The following is a 25,334-nucleotide window of genomic DNA, read 5'->3' as shown; positions in this document are numbered from 1 at the left end:
CTGAAATGACTGAACAACAACACATAAAACCCTTCCTGATCCCATCTTTGGTAATGTTCTCCGCAAACTATCTTGTGTTTATTTTCTTTATATTTAATCTGCATATACTTACACATGTACTTCTTGTTCCCTTTTCATAATGGAAGCTCTTTGCAGATAGGGATTGTTTCATTCATTATATTTCTATCCTCAACACCTAAAAGAGAACCTCATAATAGTATGTACTTAATAAACACTTGTTGATGGGGGCAGCTAGATGGCGTAGTGGATAGAGCACCAGTCCTGAAGTCAGGAGGACCTGAGTTCAAATGCGGCCTCAGGCAAAACACTTGACACTTTCTAGCTATGGGACCCTGGGTAAGTCACTTAACCCCAATTGCCTAAAATAAATATTTATCGATTGATCTATAAATAAGCACTGGTTACATTTTTTATATTTTATTTTTTCCACCAATAACACGTTAAAACAATGTTTTAACTTTTTAAAAAAGTTTTGAGTTCCAATTTCTATCCTTTCCCTCCCTTTTCTCCCCCCTCCCTGACACAATAAGCAATCCAATGTAGGTTATACATGAGCATTACCTACTTTTGACTTGCTATCAGTAGAATCAGACCTCTCTCTATTTCCTTCTTTCTCTTCCTCCCCTAACTGAGCATGGTAGTACAAGAGACAAGAAGCTACCATCTTATCCTGAAACCACAGCTGGAGGAAGGAGGGACTGGCAGGATGCTGGGAAGCCAGCATCCAGAGATCAGATACATACTCTGGACCCTGTCCACTTTCTTTCTTCCAGATCTTTGGGCTTCTTCTATTCAGAAACCTCAAAGCCAAGTTCAAAAAGATAATCAGCGCACTGAGGATCTCTGGAACAGAATCTACTCAGCAGTTACCAAAGTCTGACATCTCTACGGCAGTATTTTCGAGGCAGCAGCTGGCAGCTGAAGAGTTATATCTTTAAAATGCAACTTAAGATGTCATCACCTCCACTTAGCTTTTCTGAATTTCCCCCTTGACACACTTTTTTTGTAACTCTCTAATGAACTTGTATAATATGTATGCATGTATGAAAACTTAACCTTTGTGTCAATGTCTCCTTCCTGACTCAAAGGGCCCACGTGTACTCCGGAGATACCCAGTGCTCATTGTCCCCCCTCCCATATGGAAGCTGGGAACCCCTAGAATTCCCCTCAGGATAGTCATCAGTTACAAGTACTTAGGTTCAGTACCTTTTTCTCTAGTACTCAGGCTCATAAGGCTTCAAACCATTTATTTACAGCTTTATTTACTGTGTCCTTAAACATAAACAACCCATATCCAAGCCCACAGAATCAAGAGACACCACTCATACTCCTCCTCTTGCAAGTTCTCAGGCTCACAAGGCTTCAAAGCATAGTACAGCTTTATTTACTGTGTCTTTAAAAAAGAAACAACTTACAGCTAAGCCCACAGAGTTAAGAAACACCACTCATATTCCTCCCCTTTCAAGTACTCAGGCTCACAAGGCTTCAAAACTTAACAGTTTTATTTAATGTGTCCTTAAACAGAAACAACTTACATCCAAGCCCACAGAGTCGAGAGACCAGTCATACCCCAGAGATCAGCAAAGTCTTTTCAACTCTCAATACTTAGAGAACTACCCTGAGTGAGGACTAGCTAGGGAGAAGGTGAGTGTTCACTTCCCCATATAAGTGCTCTGTGTTTCAATGCTTTCTACCTTAATTGTTGAGCCTCCAAAAATCTTACTGCCTGTCCACTATTCCTCCCAGGTATTACGGGTCTTTTTCTCTATTTTTGCTCTTCTTAATGCTTCTAACATGTTCTCTAGTGTTTGGCCCTTCTCCGACCCAATGGTAGTAGTTACCTTTTCTCCAAATATCAGATCCTAAGCAGCTGGACTGTGGAAAAAATTGAACTAGTGTCTCCAATGTCACTCTTCCCTTCCTCTGTGGGCACTGAGTGCTTCCCTCTTGGTTTATTCTCTGATCTTCTCCAACTCAACACTGGTTGCCTTGACTCCAGCCTGAAGCCAACTCAATGAGTAGTGAGTACTGGTCTAGGTTGTATCATCAGTTATAGTCACTTCAGAAGTCTTATTTGCCTCCCAGTACATGCTCCAGTCTGCACTCTCCACACACAAAAAATCCCTTTAGTTGGTGACAAAAATGCCACTTTAGTGGACTGCTCAAATGAGTCTTTGTTTCTGATCCAAATCAGTTCCTGACCATTCCATTTACCTGGATCAGTTCCTGAAGACTCCTTTTACCTCTTCCTTCTCCCAGTGCCTAAGTGGTTGCACCCTGCCTGCATCAGCATCTCAAACTGAATCTTTCTGGACTTGAGAGAAATTCTCCAGTTTGTCTTTCCTTATCCCATCTTCCTCTAGGGAAACTGGACTGGATTCTACAAATTTCCCCTAAGCTGTTTCTCAAAAATTTCTGAAAAGGAAGTAGGAGATGCAAAGTGTCTGACTCAGAGAAAAAGGAATAACCCCTTGATATACCTGTATTCATGTCTTAGCTCCCTACAAAGTTATAAGCCTGGTGAGGACAGAGATTGTGATTTAGCTAAACTTTTAGCCTCTACAGCTCTTTGCCTAGTGGTTTGTACATAATAGGAGGCAGCTAGGTGGAGCAGTGAATAAAGTGCTGGGCTTGGAGACAGGAAGACCTGAGTTCAAATCCAGTCTCAAAAACTTCCTAGCTGTGTGACCTTGGGCAAGTCACTTACCTCTGTTTGCCACTGGAGAAGGAAATGGCAAACCATCCAGTATCTTTGCCAAGAAAACCCCATGGAGGGCAGCTAGGTGGTACAATGGATAGAGCTCTAGCCTTGGAGTCAGGAGGACCTGAGTTCAAATCTGGTCTCAGACACTTGACACTTACTAGCTGTGTGACCTTGGACAAGCCACTTAACCCCAATTGCCTCACCAAAAAAAAAAAGAAAGGAAAAAAAAAGGAAACCCCATGGATGGGTCACAAAAAGTTGGACACAACTCAAATGCTGGAACAACAACACAACAAGGTCCAGGTAGGGGGGTAAGGAGGAGAAGCAGGAAGAACACAAAGCAATTTGATGTGGAAAATACCTTTGTCCAAGTTAGATATTCATAACTCATAGAGCTAGAAAAGACTTTACAGAACATCTTATCAAAATCCTTCATTTTTCAAGTGAGAGAATGGGTCCAAATTGGCCGTTATAGACTATAAAAAGTAAAAGGTTTGGGGGACCCTCCAAATTGGCCATTATAGACTATAAAAAGTAAAAGGTTTGGGGGCCCCTAAATTGGCCATCCAGCAACTGGAGATGTTCAGGACAAGGTCAGATGGCTTTTTGTTTGGGGATGTTCTTAATGTATGTGGGCTTTTAATCTGGAGATCAAGCAGCAAGAAGTTCATGGATGGATTTCAGGGGGTCCATAAACTTGGTTAGGAAAGACGTTTTGATAAGAATATTCAGATATAATTGGTTTCCTTTGTAATCCCATGTATTTCATGTGATTCTGAAAAGAGATCCATGGACCTTATCAAGTTGCCAAAGGGGTCCATGTCACAGAAAAGGTTAAGAGTCCGTGTTGTAGAGAAGCTTTCTGCGATTCTGAGATAGGTGAGGAAATTGGGGCTCTGAGAACCCATAAATAACATAAGCAAAATGACCGAACGGACAACTAATTCCCTTCCACTGGAGAGAAAACTTACCTATGTTTATAGTCCATACATATTTCTCGTGGGATAGAATTATAGTCTTTCCTCAGAGCAGTAGAGGTTGTATTTTTCTAGTGGCCTCTCATGTAAACTGCTCTTTCACCAAGAGTTGAGAAGAGAGGAACAGCAAAAAGTCTGCATAATAACTTGAAGTTGAGGCTTTATAAAGAGTTGACTTCAGCGTCAGGAAGACATAGGTTGAAATCCTTGCTTCTGATATAGAATGGCTGTGAGATGTGGGGCATGTCATTTAACATCTGAGGGCTCCAAGAAACTCCCTAAGACTATAAATAGCAAACAGGTACTAATCTGCATTGGTGTGTCTTCACAGGAGTTCTCTTTACGAATGAAATCACAGGTCAGGCAAAAACAAAATCAAAAAACTCAGTCACATGAATTTGCCCAGCCAACTGGGTGGAGACCTTCCGGTCCTGATGGAATATAGGTTTTAAACTGAAAATTTAGGAATCATCTATTCCAGTCCCCTCATTTTATAGATGAGGAAACTGAGACTCACAAAAGAGAAGTGATCTATCCAAGGTCATAAAGTCAGTAAGAATCAGAATAAGGATTTGTAGCTAGGTTCTGTGACTATGGATCGGTTACATATTCAGCACTTCCTCCTTTCTTTTAGCAGACAACCAATGCCTTTTTGCCTTTTCCCTTCATATTCCCCTTGAATTTACTCTTATGCCTATCAGTTTGTGTGTGTTTTGGGACTCTTCTATCCTGGGAAGTAGAGTTATCACGACCTCCTCACACCTCCTACCCCTCCATCACTCAGCCTGAGGCAGGATCAGGTCCCTTCCCAGGACAGTGAGCTCTTCTAGAAAGACCAACTCAACATTCCTCTCCAGCGAATTTCCCTCTTCACTCAGGGGTTAGAGGTCAAGTGCCGGTCTTTTTTCCCAAGCCCTCGGGGAATGCTTTGCCACTTGACTCATCCTTGTCGCCTCTCCATGACCAGAAAAGAAACAGCTGCTGCACATGGTGAGTGGGGAGGGCAGGATTAAATCCCAGAAGGGGGCCAGACAGAGAGAAGTGACCCAGGCAGCAGAGTGTGTGAAAGCCTTTAGCCGGCACTCCAAGGAAAAGAAGCTCTCAGAAGGAGGGGGCTTGCGGAGGAGCCAGGGACACATGGGAAAACTTCTGCACAGAATTAGTGAGGGGCGGATAGGGTGGGGAGGGAGGGATTATTGAGGGAAGAAACCTAGTGTCATGAAGAAGCATCACGATCAACTTCTACACTGAAGGATTGTGGCTACAACTACTCAGAGCAGAGCTCTTGGGATCACTGATAGATGCAGATCTCAGAGGCCATCTAGTTCATTTCCTTCACTTTACAAAAGAGGAGACAGGCCCAGAGAAATTAATTGACTCACCCAAGGTCACACAGGTTGTGAGCATCAGAGATGGGATTTGAACTCAGGTCTTCTAACTCCAGAGATGGTGCTCTTTTCACGGTATCACAGTGCCTCCCCAGTCTGGCATCTTGAGGGGTGGGAGGGAGGGAGATGAGGGGGAGGAAGCATTTGTGTGACTCCCAGCCCCCTCCAGCTAGTCTCCCTCCCCCCTTCATGCCACTGCCTGCCATCAATTACTTCACAGTTCTGGCCTTGTCCCATTATCCCCTTGGAATCTATGCCTCCCCTCCCAAGAGACTCCAGCTGGCCTCTTGGACTCACCAGCCTCTCGGCCTTCCTGTTCAGAGGCCAGGGAAAGAAGCATGGTGTGCCATTGTCCACTCCTGGGGAGAGCAGAGGATGGGAGACAGCAGCTGGATCTGTGGACTCAATACCAAGAATGGGATGGGGATGGGGGTGGGGGTAGGGGACAGAAAGTCAGCCCCTTTCAGGGCCTCGTCTCATCCAGACTGGGGTCAGAGGCCAGGAAAACCCTGCTGGTGGGAAGGATCCCAAGGTTGGCCAAGGTCCTTGGATACAGAGGCAAGAGAAACATCAATTCCCCTAAGGTTGTTGGGTGTTTTTTAGGAGAGTTTGACAGATTATAAATTAGGTGACACATTTCCCTTTATGTTCTGCTCCTTCCTCAGTTATCCCATGAAGAGAATGGAATAAGGATTTATATAGCACCTACTTTGTGCCAAATACTGTGCAAAGTGCTTTTTACAGATATTACATCGTTCAATCTTCACAATAACCTTGTGATGTAGGTACTATTATTTGTCGTTGTTCAGTCATTTTTCAGTTGTGCCTGACTCTTTGTGACCCCATTTTGGGTTTTCTTGGCCAAGATACTGGAGTGCTTTGCCATTTACTTCTCCAGCTCATTTGACAGATGAGGAAACTGAGGCAAACAGGGTTATGTGACTTGCCCAGGGTCACACAATTAGTAAGTGTCTGAGGTCAGATTTGAACTCAGAAAGATGGGTCTTCCCAACTCGAGGCCCATCACTCTATCCACTTCACCACCTGGCTGCCCCTAGTACTATGATTATCCCAATTTTATAGTTAAGTTTTCCTTGACTGTCCATGGTCTCCCCCCATGGTACTCCCACCCAAATCTGCCCTTTCCAGGAATATCCCTGTCTCCGGATTTATCTTTTTCCTCATTCCCCTTGTGAAAATTTACCTATCCTGTGTTCTAGACCCTCGAGGCTTGGCTAAGGTAACCTGATAAATAAATTTAAAATTATGTGGGGGTTTTGGAGATAGGGTAGGTAGGCAGAGGTAGGATTTCACTGGTGTGAAATGAATGACGTTGCATTTGAAACATCTCTTAGTCACTTGGATCACTGACTTAAGAGAGATGAAGAACTGATAGTCACAAAGCTAACAATAATATCTAACATTTATATACTGCTTTGATGTTTCCAAATTGCTTTATATGTATATGTGCATATGTACATATATATTTATCTATTATGTACCTATATATAGGTATATATTTCAAATACCTTCATGACACCATGGATAGAGCACTGCGCTTAGAATCAGGAAGATTCATCTTCATGGATTCAAATCCAACCTCAGACACTTGCTATCTGTGTGACCCTGGTCAAGTCATTTAACCCTGTTTGCCTCAGTTTCCTCATCTGCAAAAATAAGCTAGAGAAGGAAATGGCAAACCACACCAGTATCTTTGCCAAGAAAACCCCAAAAGGGGGTCACGGAGAGTTGGACATGATGAAACAACTGAACAACAACAAAATGTGTGTGTGTCTATGTGTAAACTTTCATTTGATCCTACAACAACCCTATAAGGTAGATTCTCCATTTAAAGATGAGGAAAGTGAACTGAGAGAGGTTAAGGAATGTGCCTAGGGTCACAGAGCTGGCAAATAACTAAGGTAAGACTTGAACTTAGGACTTCATTGAACTCAAGGCCCACTCTCTATCTAGGCCACGTCATCTGAGATATTGATGATTGACAAAGACTTGGGTTCAGTCATTTACCAAGAGGGAGGGATAACAGATGGATAGCCCATGAAATGTTTGTGGTTTTCTTTTGTTTTTGTTTTTGAAAGACATAGGGATAGACAGATAGCACATTGGGGATCCAGCCTTTCTGGATGATTTCTGGAAGGATGTAGACAGTAATCACACAGGATGAGTTGTGATTTGCATTGAGAGAAGTACTCCTATCAATCAGATCATGAATCCATTTCTGAGAAACTTCAAATGTCATCCCTCCCAGAAGTATTTGCATTTTAATGAGGGCTTCCTAGAGAGAATACTGCCCTGTGTCTTATCAAAGAAAGTTGGTAAGTCAGGCTTTCACAAGTTAGGCCAGAGGGTGTTAAATATTTTGATCACAGCAACTCATAAAAACTGCAAATAGAGGTTGTGATCAGCAACATTGGTGGAGGAAATATCCACACTGCAGAAATCACAAGGGTTCCTAGAAATGTAACATCTGCACCCAAAGGAATAAATCTCTAATGGTGGCAATGACAGAATCTGTGGATGCCTGGTATGAGAGATATTTGGGGATCGGAGGAGCTATTCATATCACATTTCTCAATTCATATCACACAAACAAACAACTCCCTTTGGCTAGGTATGAGGGAGCCTGGTCCTGAACAATCCTACCTGGTCTGGTAAGGAAAAGCAGGGGGGGAAAAGGGAGGGAAATATATTGGAGTGTTGAACTTTCAATATGATGCATCTGAGAAAGGCATAAGGGAGTATCTTCACCTTTATAAACACGGTTTCCAAGTCCAAGAGCAGAGCACTGGGCTGGGGAGTGGGTGGAGTGGGCCAGAGGTAGGAGGAGGGAATTCTTTAAATGAAGAGGAAATGGGGGAGTGTTGAATCTCCAAAGTATAGTAACACACCGTTGGCCAACAGCTTCAGCTCCAAGCAGGCAGACAGCATCCCCAGGGAGGGGCCCGTGTTTTCTTAGCTCAGTTGCCCCCTGGCAGCCTTTCCATTCCTGTTTTGCTCGTTAAGTAAGGAACGGGAACGCTGAACCTTTTACACTGTCAATACAGTGCCCAGAAGAAACTCAGAATCCCTGAACAGGACATCAGGCCTCAGCTGCTTTCAGCATCATTCCAGGATGAAGTTGGCTGCCTGTCCTGGGTGGAGACCACTCAGACCAGGAGGGTAGGAATGAGCAGAGGTGGAGACAGAATAATAATAATAATAATAATAACTCACATTTATATATTGCTCTAAGGTTGATGGAGTACTTATCTTACAACAATCCTGTGAGGTGGCTAAGAAAAGGATTATTATTCCCATTTTGCAGATGAGGAAACTGAGGCTTATAGAGATAAAATTATTTCCCCCAAGGTAGGGCAACTAGCAAGCAGCTGGCTGGCCTAGTTCTAAGGCTGGGCTGAAAAGCCCAGCCACTGTCTCAACTCATTTCTTATAGGGTCATAGGGTTTAGAGCAGGAAGGGACCTTGAGATCATTTAATCCAATCCCTTCATTTTGCAAACAAGTAAACTGAGGAAAAATAAGGTTAAGTGATTTGCCCAAGGTCATACAGATTATAAGAACTTACCTCATACTTAACAGCAGAAAATGTACCCTACTATTTCACTGAGAAGCCTGCATCTCTCCAACATAAACTCTCTAAGTTCCATTCCTCTGTTACTCAAAACAGCATCACCACTTTTTCCTTCCCTCCAGATGTCACAGAAATGGTATGCCTGCTTTTCACAAAAATCTTACCCCTCTCCCTCTGTCCTCAATTCCATTTTGTTTTGCATCCACTCAACCTTTTTTTTTTTTTCCGTCAGTCATCTCCTTATTCATGTGCCTTCAGTCTTTCCTTCTCTGGCACTTTCTCATTTTCCTACAACTATTCTCCCAATTCTAAAAACAAAACAAACAAAACTTTCTGTTCCATTCATCAATGAATGAACAAGTGTTCATGAAATACCTATTAGGTGCCAGGCACTATGCTAAATATAAGAGATATAAAAACAAAAATTCCTGTTCTCAAGAAGTTTACATTCAGGGGCAGTGAGGTGGCACGATGGATAGAGCACCGATCCTGAAGTCAAGAGGACCTGAGTTCAAATGTGGCCTCAGGGCAAATACTTGACACTTACTAGCTCTGTGACCCTGGGCAAGTCACTTAACCCCAATTGCCTAAAAAGAAAAAAAAGAAAAAAAGTTTACATGCTACTGGGTGAACAACCTGTTCATTAAAAAGGGTGGGCATGTCTGGAGTCTGGAAGACCTGAGTTCAAATCTAACCTCAGACTCTTACCATCTATGTAACCCTAGGCAAATCACTTTATCCTGTTTGCCTCAGTTTCCTTATCCGTAAAAATGAGCTGGAAAAGGAAATGAAAAACTACTCCAGTATCTTTGCCAAGATACAAGACCCAAATGGGGTCACAAAGAGTCTGACATCACTCAAATGACTGAATAACAAAAATTTAATGGGGAGAACGGACCAGAAACTGAGGGATCAGAAGGAGCCTAAAAAGGGTGACACTTGAGAAGAACTTTAAAGAAATAAGAACCAAGTAACAGGGATGAGTTGGAAATGCATTTCCCTGGGGAATTCCCATGTGTGTGAGGAGCAGTAAGGTGAGTTGGGCAGAACTTCAGGGTCTAGGAAGGGGATCAACATATAGCAAAGTTGGAAAAGTAGATTCTGAAGGACTTTAAAAGCCACAGGGGTTTATGATTGATTCTAGAAGCGATAGGAAGCCAAAGGATTTTATTGAATAGGGGAGTCAGTCCTGCACTATAGGAAAATCAATTTGGGAGCTGAGGGAAAGATGAATTGGAGTGGGGAAAACTTAAGGCAAAGAGATCAATAAGAAGGCTGTTGTTCATAGAAGAGGTGATGTGGGTCTGAACTAGTGATGGCTGTGTGAGGAAAGACAAGAGGTCGGATACATGAGATGTTGCTGGAAGAAGAAACAACAAGATTTGGCAACTGCTTGGTTATGCAAGGTGAGGGAGAATGCCCAATCGAGGACAACACTGAACTGGTGAACCTAGGTGACTAGGTTGTTGGGGACCTTAGAAATAATAATTACTAGCATGTATGTGGCACTTTAAGGTTTACAAAGTGCTTTACAGATGATATCTCCTTTAAGCTTCACAATAACCCAGCAAGGTAGGTGCTATTGTTATCCTCATTTTACAAAGAAGGAGACGAAGTCTCGGAGAAGTTAAGTGACTTTCCTAGGGTCACACAGTAAGTGCATGTCTGAAGCAGTATTCTAACTTGTCTTCTCAACAAGTTCAATACTTTATTGACATACTACCTAGCTAGCTGCCTAGAAAAACAGGGAAATTTGGAAGAAGATTGGATTTGGGGAGCAAGACAGTGAGTTCAGTTTTGGACAAGTTAAATTTGAGATATCTATGGAATGTTGAAATATCCAAAAGGGGAAATATGCATTTATTAATGCTTCTTATTATTAATGTATCTAATATATGCCAGGCACTATGCTAAATACTTTACAAATATTGCCTCACTTAATCCTCACAACAACCTTGTAATGTAGGTGCTATTATGATCCTCATTTTACATTTTAGGAAACTGAGGCAGACAGAGGTTAGGTGACTTGCCCAAGGTCACACAGTAAGTGTCTAAAGTAGGATTTGAACTCATCTGTCTTGACTCCAGGCCAAGTATTCTATCTAGTGCACCACCTAGCTGCCTTAAAAGGCAATTGAACATAGAAGTCAAAACCTAGGGTGGCGGCAGCTCATCTGAACAGGAGTGTTGGGATGATCCATCTTTCCCTTCCCACCCATCTGCCTCACTGCTGCATAGCCACCCCCTCTCATTGCAGTTTCAACCCTGTCCATTGGAATAAACAGTGTTTCTACAGAAAAAAAGGCAATTGAAGGAAGATGTCAGATTAGAGGCAGTCATCCAGCTGGCCTCTTCCAACCTCACCCTCCAAACAACTTTAAAATAATTCCTCAAATCAAATTTTGGAGCCATAGAGCCAACAAAAGGTCAGAGTGAGACATTTTTCCAGCCTAAGAAAATTTAGGAGGTCAACAGGAGAAGTCTATAGCACTGGGTGGGAATCAGTCCAGAGCATGGCAGCAACAGTAGCCTTGGGCCCTGGCGAAGACTGAGACAGTAGTAGCAACAGCAGCTTCAGGAACTGCCAGAACAGGAACTGTAAGGGGGTCAAATGACTTGTCAGAAACACAATACTGGGGACCCTTTGCTGGCACTGAGTGCAGCTGGCACTGATTGGTTGTTCTATTGCCCACATACAGTTCTGTGTTGCAGTTTCAGGGTACAGAGAAGCAGGTGGTCAGTTACAAAGGAGCAGGGGCCCTGGTCCTAGTTTCTATTTATTTATTTATCCATTTTAAGCAATTGGGGTTAAGTGACTTGCCCAGGGTCACACAGCTAGTAAGTGTCAAGTGTTTGGTCTGAGGCCAGATTTGAACTCAGGTCCTTCTGATTTCAGGGCCAGTGCTCTATCCACTGCGCCACCTAGCTGTGCCCCCTGGTCCTAGTTTCAAGGTAGAAAGGAGCACTAGCACTTGTGGCTATAAGAGAGCAGGGGACTTGGTGACAGTTGGTGACAGCCAGGAGGAACACCAACATTTGTGGTTGCAGGGGAGCAGGCAATGACCAGAGTGCAGACCAGGAGAGCAGGGACCACACCTCTGCCCTGACCACACAACCTTGAAAGCACCAAAAACTTGAAGATCCCCAGAACTAGCTTTGAAAATGATAGTACAAAAAAGTCTGAAGCTTGGGAAAGCACCTCCCCATCCTGAGGTGAACACAGTTCAACTTCATCTTAATATTCAAAGTCAAGAAGTAGACTGCAAAAAGTGCAAACAATAACAAAAGAACCTGACCATAAAAAGCTACAGGAAAGCCCAAGACATACTCAGAAGAAGACAATAATGTGAAAACAGCTACAATCAAAGTCTCAAAAAATGCTAATTGGACCCAAGCCCAACAAGAATTCCTGGAAGAGTTAAAGAACTAGATAAAAGCAATAGAGGAAAAAATTGGGAAAAGAAAGGCGAGAGATGTGAGAAAATTATGAAAAGAGAATTAACAGCTCAATAAAAGAGGCACAAAGATATTGAAGAAAACAACAACTTTAAAAACAGAATTGGCTTAATGGTAAAAGAGGCACAAATTCACTGAAGAAAAGAAGTCCTTAAAAAGCAGACTTGGCCAAATGGAAAAAGAGGATTTAAAAACCACTAAGAAAGTAATTCCTTAAAAATTAGAATTGGGCAAGTGGAAGTTAATGACTCTATGAGACATCAGGAAACAATAAAACAAAATCAAAATGAAAAAATAGAAGAAATGTGAAATATCTTATTGGAAAAACAACTGACCTGGAAAACAGATTGAGGAGAGATAATTTAAGAATTACAGGACTACCTGAAAGCCATGATCAAAAATAGAGCCTAGACATCATATTTCAGGTGCGCCAATATCTTAGATCCAGAGGGTAAAATAAAAATGGAAAGAATCCACTGGTCACCATTTGAAAGAGAACCCCAAATGAAAACTACCAGGAATATTAAAGCCAAATTCCAGAGCTCCCAGGTCAAGTGGAAAATATTACAAGCAGCCAGAAAGAAACCATTCAAATATCATGGAGCCACAGTTATGATCACACAAGATTTAGCATCTTCCATGTTAAAGGAGCACAGGGCTTAGAATATGATATTCTGGAAGGCAAAGGAGCTAGGATTACAACCTAGAAAAACCTGCCCAGCAAAACTGAGTATATTTCCCTTCAAGGGAAAAAACTACTATTTAATGAAATAGAGGACTTTCAAGCATTCCTTATTAAAAGACCAGAGCTGAACAGAAAATTTGACATTCAAACAGAAGACTCAAGAGAAGCATAAAAATGCAAACATGAAAGAATAATTAGAAGGGACTCAATAAAATTAAATTGTTTACATTCCTATATGGGAAGCTGATACATGTAACTCCTAAGAACTTTATCATTAGTAAGGCAATTAAAAGGAGTCGGCATAGACAGAGGTCATAGGTGTGAGTCAATTATGTTGGGATGATCTTTTTTTAAAAAAAATAAAGGAGTGAGAAACAGGGATACAAAGGGAGAAGGGGAAAGGAAAAGGTAGAATGGGGGAAATTTTCTCACGCAAAAGAGGCATGCAAGGAAGAACTTTTATAGTGCAAGAGGAACTTAGAGGGTTGTTAGGCAAGCTTGAACTTTACTCTCATCAGAATTGGTTCAAAGAAGGAAGAATACATATACGCATTCAATTGGGTATAGAAATCCATCCTATCCAAAAGGAAAACAGAAGGGGAAGGAGATAAGAGATATGGGGCAGGAAAATCATAAAAGGGAGAGCAGATCAAGGAAGGATGGTCAGAAGGAAAATGGACTTTTGAGGAGAGAATAAAAAGAGAGAGAGAGAAGGATAAAGGGAAGAAAATAGGATGAAGGAAATACACAGTTAGCAATAATAACTGAAAGTGAATGGGATAAGCTCACTCATAAAATGGAAGTAGATAGCAAAATGAATTAGAGACTAGAATCCAACAATATCTGTTTACAAGAGAAACACTGAAACAGAAAGACACACACAGAGTTAAAATAGAGGGCTGGAGCAATCTATTATGTTTCAGCTGAAGTAAAAAAGGCAGGGGTAGCAATCATGATCTTAGACAAAGCAAAAGCAAAAATAGACCTAATTAAAACAGGTTAGCCAGGAAACTACATTTTGCCAAAAGATACCATAGAGAATGAAGTAATTTTAAAAATTTAAGGGCAAATTTCTCTGATAAAGGCCACATTTCTCAGATGTATAGGAAACTGAGTCAAATTTATAAAATTTGGAACCATTCCTAAGTTGATAAATGATTTTAAAAAAAGATATAAAGTTTTTTAGTTGGCACAGTGGATAGAACTTCAGGCCAGGAGTCAAAAAGACCTGAGTTCAAATCTGGCCTCAGACACTTACTAGCTGTGTGAACCTGGGCAAGCCATTTAACCCTATTTGCCTCAGTTTCCTCATTTGTAAAATGAAGTGGAGAAAGAAATAGCAAACCACTCTAGTATCTCTGCCACGAAAACCCCAAATGCAGTCATGAAGAGTCAGACATGACTGAAACAATTGACCAACAACAAAAAAGATATAAACAGGCAGTTTTCAGAAGAAATCAAAGTTGTCTATAGCCACATGAAAAATGCTCTAAATCACTATTGATTAGAGAAGAACAAATTAAAAGAACCCTGAGGTACCACCTCACACCTATAAGACAAATATTGGTGATGAGGGAAAATAGGTAGATTAAAAAAACTGTTGTTGGAGTCATGAACTGGTCCAATCATTCTGCAGAACAATTTTGAACTATGCCCCAAAGAGCTATAAAACTGTGCATACCCTTTAGCCCAGCAACACCACTACCAAATCTGTACTCCAAAGAGAACAAAGGAAAAGGAAAATGACCTATATGGACAAAAATATTTATGGAAGCTCTTTTTGTGCTGACAAAGAATTGAAAATTGAGGGGATGCTTATCAGTTGGGGAATGGCTGAACAAGTTGTGACATATGATTATGATGGAGCACTATTGTGATGTAGGAAATGATGAGGGGGGTGGTTTCAGAAAAAACGTGGCCACACCTTTATGAACTGATGCAAAGTGAAGTGAGAAGAACCAAAAGACCATTGTGCACAATAAAAGCAATATTGTAATGATGATCAACTGTGAAAGACTTTGCTGCTCTGATCATTACAATGATCCAAGACAATTCCAAAGGATTCATGATGGAAAAAATGCTATCCACCTCTAGAAAGAGAATGGATGAAGTATAAATCAAACTGTAATTTTCTCTCTTTATTTTTCTTGCTTTTTTGTGATATGGTTAATATGGAAATATGTTTTGCATGATTTCACATGTATAATTGATAACATTTTACATTCCTTCTCAGTGGTTCAGTGATAAAGGAGGGAGAAAGGGAGAGATTTTGGAACTCAAAATTCAAAAAGAAAATATTCTTTAAAAAGAATGTATTTTGGAAAAAAAAAGATAATTGATAGCCTATTAGATATCAGGAGAAAGATAAGGGCTAGATAACAGCTTGGAATTTATTGGCTTAAAGATGATCATTGAATTCATGGAAGCTGATGAGGTAATAAAATGAGAGAGTGTAGCAATTAGAAGAGGGTTCAGGACAGAGCCCTGGGGCACAGTTTCAGTTAGAAGGCATGATGTGAAGGATGAATCAACAAAGGAGATGTTTAGTCATTTTTCTGTCATGTCTTACTCTTCACGACCCCATTTGGGGTTTTCCTGTCAAAATTACTAGAAGGATTTGCCATTTCCTTCTCTAGGTCATTTTACAGGTGAGGAAACTGAGGCAAACAGGGTTAAGTGACTTGCCCAAAGTCACGTGACTTGCCCAAGGTCACACAGCTAGTAAGTGTCTGAGGTCACATTTGAACTCAGGTCCTTCTGACTCCAGGTCCAGTGCTCTATTCATTGCATCATCTAGTTGCCCCAGCAAAGGAGATAAGTAGAAGGAAAACTAATAGAACAATGTCTTGAAAACCCAAGTGAGGTAAGAGAGTATTATTGGGGTAATCTTATCTTCTGTAAGATCTCATCAACCTTGGACCTATCACCACCCCCTGTTACTCTAATTGAAGGGTGGACTATGAACTCCAAAACCTCCATTTAAGGAGAGAGCTCAGCTAAGGCATCTCCTCATTTCTCACGTGGCTACACTACTGTGGGTGGGACTTCTCTGACTGACTTCTTTTCCATAGGCCCTGACTCAAGTACCTTCTGTAGCAAATACGAGAACTGATGAGGTCTAGAGGTTAGGGTTCCTGGAATCTCAAGATCATGACACGTGGGTCCTACCCAAAAGAATTCAACCCAAGCCTTCTTTCAGCCAAAAACAAGGTTTATTGAAGATTCACCATATTAGCTAGACTCTTAAGGAATCTGAGCATCTGTGGGCTATTGGCTAGATTGCGAAAATCTGAGCAGTAGCTAGATTATAAGAATCACAGCAGTGGCTAGATTTTAGGAATCCCAGCATCTTAATGGAGACAAGATGGACGTTATATACAGAAAGAATATGGGAGGGATCTAGGAGTGGTCAAGTAGTCTATGAGGTAATAGAACTCCAGGGGTGGCCAAGGGAGAATGGAGCCTAGACAGGATTAAGGGTGGGAAGTGGTCTGGAGACATAGGGAGCTCTAGGCTAGGTTAAGGGTAATAGAATTGGGAGATGGGGTGTAGCCACAAAGAAAGGCCAGTTGATGGGATTCTAGCCTCAGGGGAACACTAGAGATTTGGCCACGTGGAAAAGTCCAGGGTTTTTCCTTTTTGGGGCCTAGATCCCATCCTCATCAGAGCCCCTTTGGAGCAGAAGAAATGTTTCCTAGAGACATGCCATATAGAACAATTAGCTTTTTCTAGGGTCTTACCTCAACTAAGCTAGGTTAGTTTTTCTTTAAAAGGCACTAACATTCCTCAATTGATAAATGGTCAGTTTTCAGACAGTTTTCAGACAAAGAAATCAAAGCTATCTATAGTCATATAAAAATGTTCTAAATCACTATTGATTAGGGAAATGCAAATTAAAACAACTCTGAAGTATCAACTCACACCTATCAGATTGGCTAATATGACAAAAAAGGAAAATGATAAATGTTGGAGGGGATGTGGGAAAAATTGGGACATTAATGCATTGTTGGTAGAGTTGTGAACTGATCCAACCATTCTGGTGAGCAATTTGGAACTATGCCCAAAGGGCTATAAAACTGTGCATATTCTTTGATCCCGCAATACTAGACACCCCTCCCCCCAAAAAAGGGGAAAAGGACCTATTTGCACAAAAATATTTATAGCAGCTCTTTTTATGGTGGCTAAGAATTGGAAACTGAGAGGATGCCTATCAATTGGAGAATGGCTGAACAAGCTGTAGTATATGACTGTAATGGAATGTTATTGTGCTATAAGAAATGACAAGCAGGATGACTTCAGAAAAACCTGGAAAGATTTACATGAACTGATGCAAAGTAAAGTGAACAGAACCAGGAGAATATTGTACACAGTAACAGCAATATTGTACAATGAAGAACTGTGAATGGCTTGGCAATTCTCAGCAATACGATGATCCAAGACAATCCCAAAGAACTCGTGATGAAGCATGCTATCTGCCTCCAGAAAAAGAACTGATACTGTCTGAATACATATTGAAGTATGCCATTTTTTGCTTTCCTTCTTTCCTTTTTTTTTTTCAAGTCTTCTTGTAGAAAATGACTAATATAAAAATGTTTTATATGATTGCACATGTATAACCTATATAGGCTTGTTTACCGTCTTGGGAGAGGGGAAGGAGAGAGGGAGAGAAGGATAGAATTTGAAATGCAAAACTTTAAAAAAAAGTTTAAAAAATTGTTTTAACATAATTGGGTGAAAAATAAAATATTATATACAAAAAAAAATTTTAAATGAAACAGAAAAAAAAGGCACTGACACCTTCCTGAGACTTAATTGGTTCTGAGGACTAAGGCTTGAAACACTGATGTAGCTTCCTGGTGACCTAAGTACAAAAGCCAGTACATGAGGCATATGAGGTATATATGTATGTGTGTGTGTGTATGCACATATGTATACATATACATGTATATATAAATATATCTGTGCTTAATCATAGCCTTCTTGGGGGGGAGGAAGTGGAAAAATAAAGTAAAAAGTGCATAGCAGAAGATGAAAGAAAACATATAAGAAAGCAAAGAAAAGATGGACAGCTTTGAAAATAATTTGTAGTATTTATTATATAGGTTTTCTTGAAATGGAAATTTATTGCTTTACATTGAACCCTCTCGTGTTCTTTTGTGTACATGGCAACATTTTTTCTTTTGTTATTTTGTATTTAAGTTTAAAATAAATTCAAATATCATGAAAAGAAGGAAATTTAAGAGATCCCCGAGTTCAGTTTCAGTGTTCCGCTTAGGAGAGTTATGGGATCATTCATAAAACTAAACTGTGACTTGATAACCCCAAGAAAACCTGCCACCCTCCCAATCTAAGATACTCATAGTACCTTAAATAATCTGTAAAATACAAAACCCCTCAAGGTTGTCCTTCCATATACACTCTGATCTCAAGTAACTGCGTGCCCACAAATAATAGGAGTAAACCAACTGATAAAGAGAATCAGAAGCTGCATCTCAGTGGCTATGCTCCCAAAGAAGGGTGGTGGGAGAGTCTATTAGTGATCAGGCCCTTCCTCCAGCTGGGTTGTTACAATCCCATCTGCTTGGCATGGATGATGATACTGACCAGGGCAGTCTGTTGTTTTCTGCCCCATTAAGTCTCAGTCCTGTTTCCCAGTTGTGTTCCTCTTCCATTCTCTGTTCTTCAAGATCTCATACTCACTCTCATGACAAACCCTATACAGCAGGGATCTTGAACCCCTTTCCTTCCCTTGAACTCCTTGCTAGCAAACTCTCTCACTAGTCCCTGAAATCTTGAAGGAGGAGCTGTAGTGCCTACCTGTACACAGGATTAATTATAATAATCCCCTTTTTTAAATATAAATTCCAGTGGCTCCTTATTTCTTCTAGAATAAAATGTGAGCTTTTATGTTTAGTATTTAAAATTTTTTGCAACGTGGCCTCCACCTACCTTTCTAGGCTTATTATACATTATTCCCCTTCATGTACTCTTTGGACCAGCCCTGGACCTAAAGTGCATTTCCTATAGCTAGCCCAACTCAGACTTAGCACACTGCTTTCCTGTCATCATCATACCATGCCACCCCATGTACTCTTATACCTCTTTCCTTCCTAGAGGCAGACAGAAAGGTCCTTGTGCATACTGCTTGAGCCTCAGGGAAATGTATCAGGACCAGGAACTATAATGGCATTAGGGTTTCTTGAACCATTCATATTCCTATAGAGTTGCCATAGACGGAATAGGAGCTAAGCAATATTTGAGACACTGCAGAACCTCCCTAAGGGCCAAACTTTCCCAGAATCAAAGGGAAAGGACCTTAGAAATGGCCTAGTCTAACCTGATTTTAGTTATTTAATATATTTTTCAGGGGAAGGGTGATTTGTTTTAAATATAGATAGATAGATAGATAGATATAGATATCATGACCCAATGCTTTGAAAACAAATGTTAAAAATTGTTTTTACATGCAACTGGGAAATAAATAAATAAATAACCTGTATGGAGTTGCTTGCCTTCTCAATGACGGTAGGTGGGGAGGGAGAAAGGGAGAAAATTTGGAACCCAAAGTTTTAAAAACAAATGTTAAAAATTGTTTTCATATGCAACTGGGAAATAAGATACACGGGCAATGGGGTATAGAAATCTATCCTGACCTATAGGAAAATTGAAGGGGAAGGGAATAAGAGAAGGGGGGGAGGTGATAGAAGGGAGGGCAGATTAGGGCAAGGGGTATTCAGAATACACACCATCTTGGGGCAGGGGGAGAGGCAAGATGGGGAGAAAATTTGGAACTCAAAATCTTGTGGAAATGAATGTTGAAAACTAAAAATAAATAAATTAATTAATTTTTAAAAAATATTTTTAAAAATAATTTTAAAATATCATGAAAAAAAAAGAAATTGAATTGTTTAACATGTATGACTACAGTCCTCAACTGCCCCAGAAGATCTTGACTTTATGAGTTGCTCAGAAAGTACAGATCCATGGCGAATGTGAAACAGCTGTTCAACAAGCCTACAAAGTTGTCACTAGCTCATAGGGGAATATACTAGATGTGATGGGTTACTATTTTATGTTTTAAATATTTGCTAATTTGCACTTATGAGTCTTTTGTATTTTGTGCATATTTTTTGTGGTAGAAGAAATAAATAGCTGTCCCATACCTGGTACCTATTCTGTACATTGAGTAACTTTTCTAAAAGAGATACCTTAATTCATTTTAGGGAAGACCCTATACATGATCCATACCCAATCTATTTTTTTTTAAGATTTTTCTCCAAGGATTTACTCCAGTGTAGGGGCATATTAAGTCAGAGAATGAGAGAAAAGCTTGCCTTCCTCTAGTCATCCCTTGTGGGAAGGGAGCAGTACCTCCTAGGCCACAGGTGATAACATTGAACATTATAGCATTGGACCGACACAATTTGGGGTAGGAAAAAAATTACCAGAGGGCTGAACAGTGGAGAAAAATGCTTTCCCAAAATTATACTTGCCCCACTGCCACTGCGGCTATTAGATTCATGACAGGCAGACTGTGTTGTTAAGGAGTAGCAGTCTCTGGAACTTCCAGTCCTAAGTAGACAATGTAAAGCCACTAAGGAGTGGCATTGTAGTTTTTCAGTCACAATTTGAGCGATGTCTGAGAAGTCTAGCATCCAGGCAATGTTGGAGGTTTGCCTTCACTCCACTACTGATCAAGAGCAAAGAGAACTGAATTTCTGGATCAGTTATTGCTCTCCTGCTGGGAGTCAAGAGAAATGGGCCAGGGACTGGGTCCAGAGACTGAACAGAATATATGGGTTAGGCTTATGCTGCACATGAGTAACATTTGTATTCTTAATACTTTTTACCTGGGTGAATTAAATGGAGTACATTGTATGTAACCTTAAAGAAAAGGCAATCGGTAAGGGACAAATGGAAGTAAATAAGCCATTCTTAGACTTAAATAAAAAGGCCAATGGATGACAGTTAGTTTTTCTGAGAACCAGAGGGAAGAGGTTTAATGGATACACCAGAGTACTCTTTGGTGCTAAATGGTGTCACCTTCTTGGTGTCTTTGAGTTGTAACTGAATTATCCAGTCTCACAACTTCCTTTGCTCAGTACCAGAGGGTGCTCTGGGCATAAACCAAACTCCCAGTGAATTTTACTCTGAACTAAGTCCATGTAAGTGCCACAGATCCAATCAGAGGCATGGGAGCAAGAACTCTTGTGTGAGGCCCAAAGGACCTGTGGTACATGGGAAGGTTTCATAAATGGAGGCACCCCAGTCTACAGCTGTATTTTGAGATTCAAACAGCAAAACAGTCTGTAATGACAGAAATTCAGAAGCACTTTTCCTTTTTAGGACTATAAAGAAATAGTCCTTTTAGGACTATTAGGAAAGTGAGAGCTAGTTCCCTGGAAAGAAATAAGTATTTATTAAGCACCTACTATGTGCTAAGCACTTTGTAACTATCTCATTTGATCCTCACAACAACCTTGCAAGAAAGGTGCTATTATTTAAAGTTGAGGAGACTGAGGCAAACATAGATTAATACATAGATTAAACACAGTTTAATACATAATTATATTAATTATGTATTACATTATTATCTATACCTATTTATTAATAACTTTAATTATTAATTATTACATTAATATATAGATTAAACACAGTTAGTAAGTGTCTGAGGCCAAATTTGAACTCAGGTCTTCCTGACTCTAGGCCCAGCTCTTTATCCACTGTACCACCTAGTTACCTCAACCTTCTCTCTAGGTTTTCATACCATCTTTCTGTCTGACTGCTACTTAGTTTCCTTTGCTGCATCTTCATCTGGGTCATATCTGCGAACCATGCATGTCCCTCAGATCTTTGTCCTAGACCCTCTTCTCTTTTCCCTTTTACTATCTCACTATCTCATCAGCTCCTACGGAGGACCCAATTATCATCTCTATACAAGTGAATCTCAGTTTTATTTATCCAGATCCAACCTCTCTCAAGCTCCAGTCTTGTCTCTCCAACATGCCTATTGGACATCTTGAACTGGTTACTCCACAGACATCTCAAACTCAATACGTCCAAAACTGAACTCATTCTTTCCCCAAATATTCCCCTCTTTCTAACTTCCCTCATACTGTTGAGGACACCGCCATCCTTTCAGTCACCCAGGTTCACAACCTTTGTGTCATTCTTAACTCCTCACTGTCTCAACCTTTTCTATTCAGTCTGTTATGAAGGCCTGTTGCTCCTACTTTCACAACATCTCTCATCTATGCCCCTTTCTCTGCACTCACACAACCTCTTTGGTACAGGCCTTTGTCGCCCCGAGCCTGGGCTATTAAACAGACTTCTGCTTGATCATTTTGCCTTGTCTCTCCCTAATCTAACATATCTCCCACTCAACTGCCAAAGTGATCTTCCTAAAGTGCAAGACTGACCTCCCACTCAATACACTCTACTGGCTTCTTTTTACTTCCAAGACCAAACATAAACTCTTCTATTTGGCTTTTAAAGCTCTTCATACCTTTCTAGTCTTCTTATGACTTACCATCATAGCAGAGGATGCAATCCAGTGACACTGGCCCCACTGATGTTCATTGAACAAGATACTCCATCTCCCTACTGTGCATTTTCACTGGCTAGTCTATATGCTTGGAAAACTTTCCCTCCTCATGTCTACCCTCTGGCTTCCCTGGCTTCTTTCAGGTCTCAGCTAACATTCAACCATCTGCAAGAAGCTTTTCCCAGTGAAAGAAATTATTATTTTACTATTATATTAATAATCAATTATTAAATAGGGAGCCAGGACCTTCTCCTCAATTTCCTTATTAAATTCCCACTCCTGTAAATAGTCAGTCTCTGATGGACACAACTGATGGGAGATTACCCCTGCTCTTTCATCTCTGGGGGGCAGGATCTCACCTAACAAGGAGACCTAACTTTCCTTTAGAGTATAAAGAGTCCAGTCTGGGTGAGTTGTTACCCTTGGGGAAGGAGTTCCTGTCTTTGTATCCCTCCATTAGAGTTTAAGGTGACCCAGATTATGAAAGAGAAAACTGATCAGAGTGATGTGAATGGAGATGGATTTTCCCCTGCTCAGATTGCTGGAGGTAGTTGAGTCTCATGATCAAGCCAAGTTCTTAGCAAGAGGTGCTGAAGACTCCTAGCCTACCTCCTCATTAACCATCCACCAATCAGGGTTGATTTTCATTTGTCAGGGGCATTCTCTTTCAAAAATATTTAAGGCTTTCAGGCTCTTCACAGGTCATCTTATCATCAATCTATTGATTGCGAGCTAGCCTAATTAATAAATAATTAATAAATTATTAATTACCCAGAAACTCTGTCTCTCAGGGTTTTTCATTTGTTACACCAGTCTCGCCTCAAGGCTCATGCCTTCCCTTTGAGATTACTTCCATTTCACCTTATATATCTTGTTTGTACACAGTTGTTTGCATGTTGACTTCCCTTTTAGAAGTGAGCTCCTTGAGGGTAACAAACACACTTTTGCCTTTCTTTGTATCTCTAGCGCTTAGCACAGTGCCTGGCATATAGTAAGTACTTAAAAAATACTTCTTGACTTGACTAGATCTGACTTGACTGTTCCTCCCTAAAACTAGGAGGAATCTTAAAGAGGTCAAATCCAAGCTTGATTTATATTGAGGCTCAGAAAAATTGACTTTTTCAAGATCACACAAAACTAGTTAGGTTAGAAAGTTTGATTCCTTTACTTTATTATTGGCCTTTTTTTCTCAGCCATACAACAAACATTTATTAAGCACCTATTGTGCACGGAGTACTATGATAGATCTAAAGTTTAGATAAGACACAGATAGGGTCTCTGTCCTCATGGAGCTTATAATCTAGAAGTCATCAACACAAGTATGATTCACAGATATAACCCACCTTCACCCCTACCCCATAATTTCCAACATTTTTTTAAAAGGAGTCTGCCAATATATGGGACTTCCTTAACACACATTTTAAGTCAACTAGCTGCCATGTCCTTAGGTATGTTTTTGCACCCTGGAGTATAAAGAAATAAGGAGATACTGGAAATTGCAGATGCCTGTGGCCTGGGGTGGAGTGGACCTGGGATTAAAATTTGAAATAACTCCATCATCTAAAGATGCAGAATTTCTCACCTCTAAGCTGCTAGGACCTTTGAGTGCCTGCTGAGCTCTCAGAAGTGTCCTTGAGAGAATCAGCAACACCAGCAATCACTTCTGCTGGGCACCTCAAACTATAGTCATTGGCTACAGAATTATGTTTACAATTGGCTGCAATATATAAGTTTTTAAGTGATTGACTTGAATAGCTTTTATCAATGAAAAAGTTTTCACTTACGGCTTTGGCTTTCCTCTTTGTATTCCTTGATGCCCAGATAGAAGGTCCAAACTCACTGAGCTCCAGAGACAGCTGACCTAGCATCTAGCTACTGTGATGTTGAACAACAACAGAAGTACTGGGCCTGCCCTGCCATGCCCTCCTCATATACTCATTCACCCCAAGCAAAGATAGAATTTCCCAGTACTCCAGATAATCTCCACCTGTCTCCCTTCCATCAGGCTAGGTCAAGACAACTAATGGAGCCAGCTTGAATGGAACAATGAAGTATTTTTGGCCAAGACAGAAATGAGCAAGAATTCAGCTGGAATGAACTTGATGTCTGTTCAAATACAGATTTAGGACTGAACCCTCCCGAGGGCTGTGTAGCTCTGTCCAAAACCCAGATGAGAATCCTGTAGGTGACAGTGAAAATGACTGCTACTTGAATATGGGTCCTGAATAGCCATTAGCAGAGGCTGGGAAGGTTATACCTGATTTTCAGGGAAAGGGGGTGGAGCAATGGATAGGGTGAGATGACTTATTGGAAATTTACCTGCCTTTTTCCCTACAGCTGTCCGAGTACTTCAAAAATTTCTACCCAGAAGATAGAGAAGTGACAGGAAACCTTAGGTTTTGGAAAATATACTACACTACAGTCCCATTTCTAGGGAAGCTCTTCACAGTAGCCCGACATCTTGGAAATTCACTCAACCAGACCCAAGGTAATCACTTTTTAAAATGCTTGTTTACTGACTGTTAACTAGTATCAACCTTGGATTAAGTCTTGTCATATAGAATGTAAGCTCCCTCAGGGCAGAAACAATTTCATCCTTATCTTGCCCAGTACCTAACCCATTTCCTGACACCTAATAAACATTTGGTAATTGATTATGATATCTTTATTATAGAAACAAAATCCTTCCCTCCTGCTCTAAACATTCCTTAGTTTCAAGTATTCCCCCACTTCCAAGCCTCCTGGCACTTTCCCCCAGCTGGAGTCAGCTCTTGGCATGAGACAAGGCAGATTGGAGTAAACAGGTCTGCAAGCCTCCAAATAGTCACCATGTGGATTGGGTTTAAAACCTGGCATTCTCAAAAAGTCTCCTCAAGGATCCCCCAGTAGGGGTGGAGGAGTGGAGTTCAGAGTTTGATTAGAAGGGCATTCTATCCTCTTACTCCCATCCCTGACAAGTGGCAGCCTT

This window comes from Vombatus ursinus, unplaced genomic scaffold, assembly GCF_900497805.2.
Source record: "Vombatus ursinus unplaced genomic scaffold, bare-nosed wombat genome assembly UNPS02014945.1, whole genome shotgun sequence".
In the NCBI taxonomy this organism is placed as follows: domain Eukaryota; kingdom Metazoa; phylum Chordata; class Mammalia; order Diprotodontia; family Vombatidae; genus Vombatus; species Vombatus ursinus.
Note: the sequence above shows the minus strand (reverse complement) of the source record.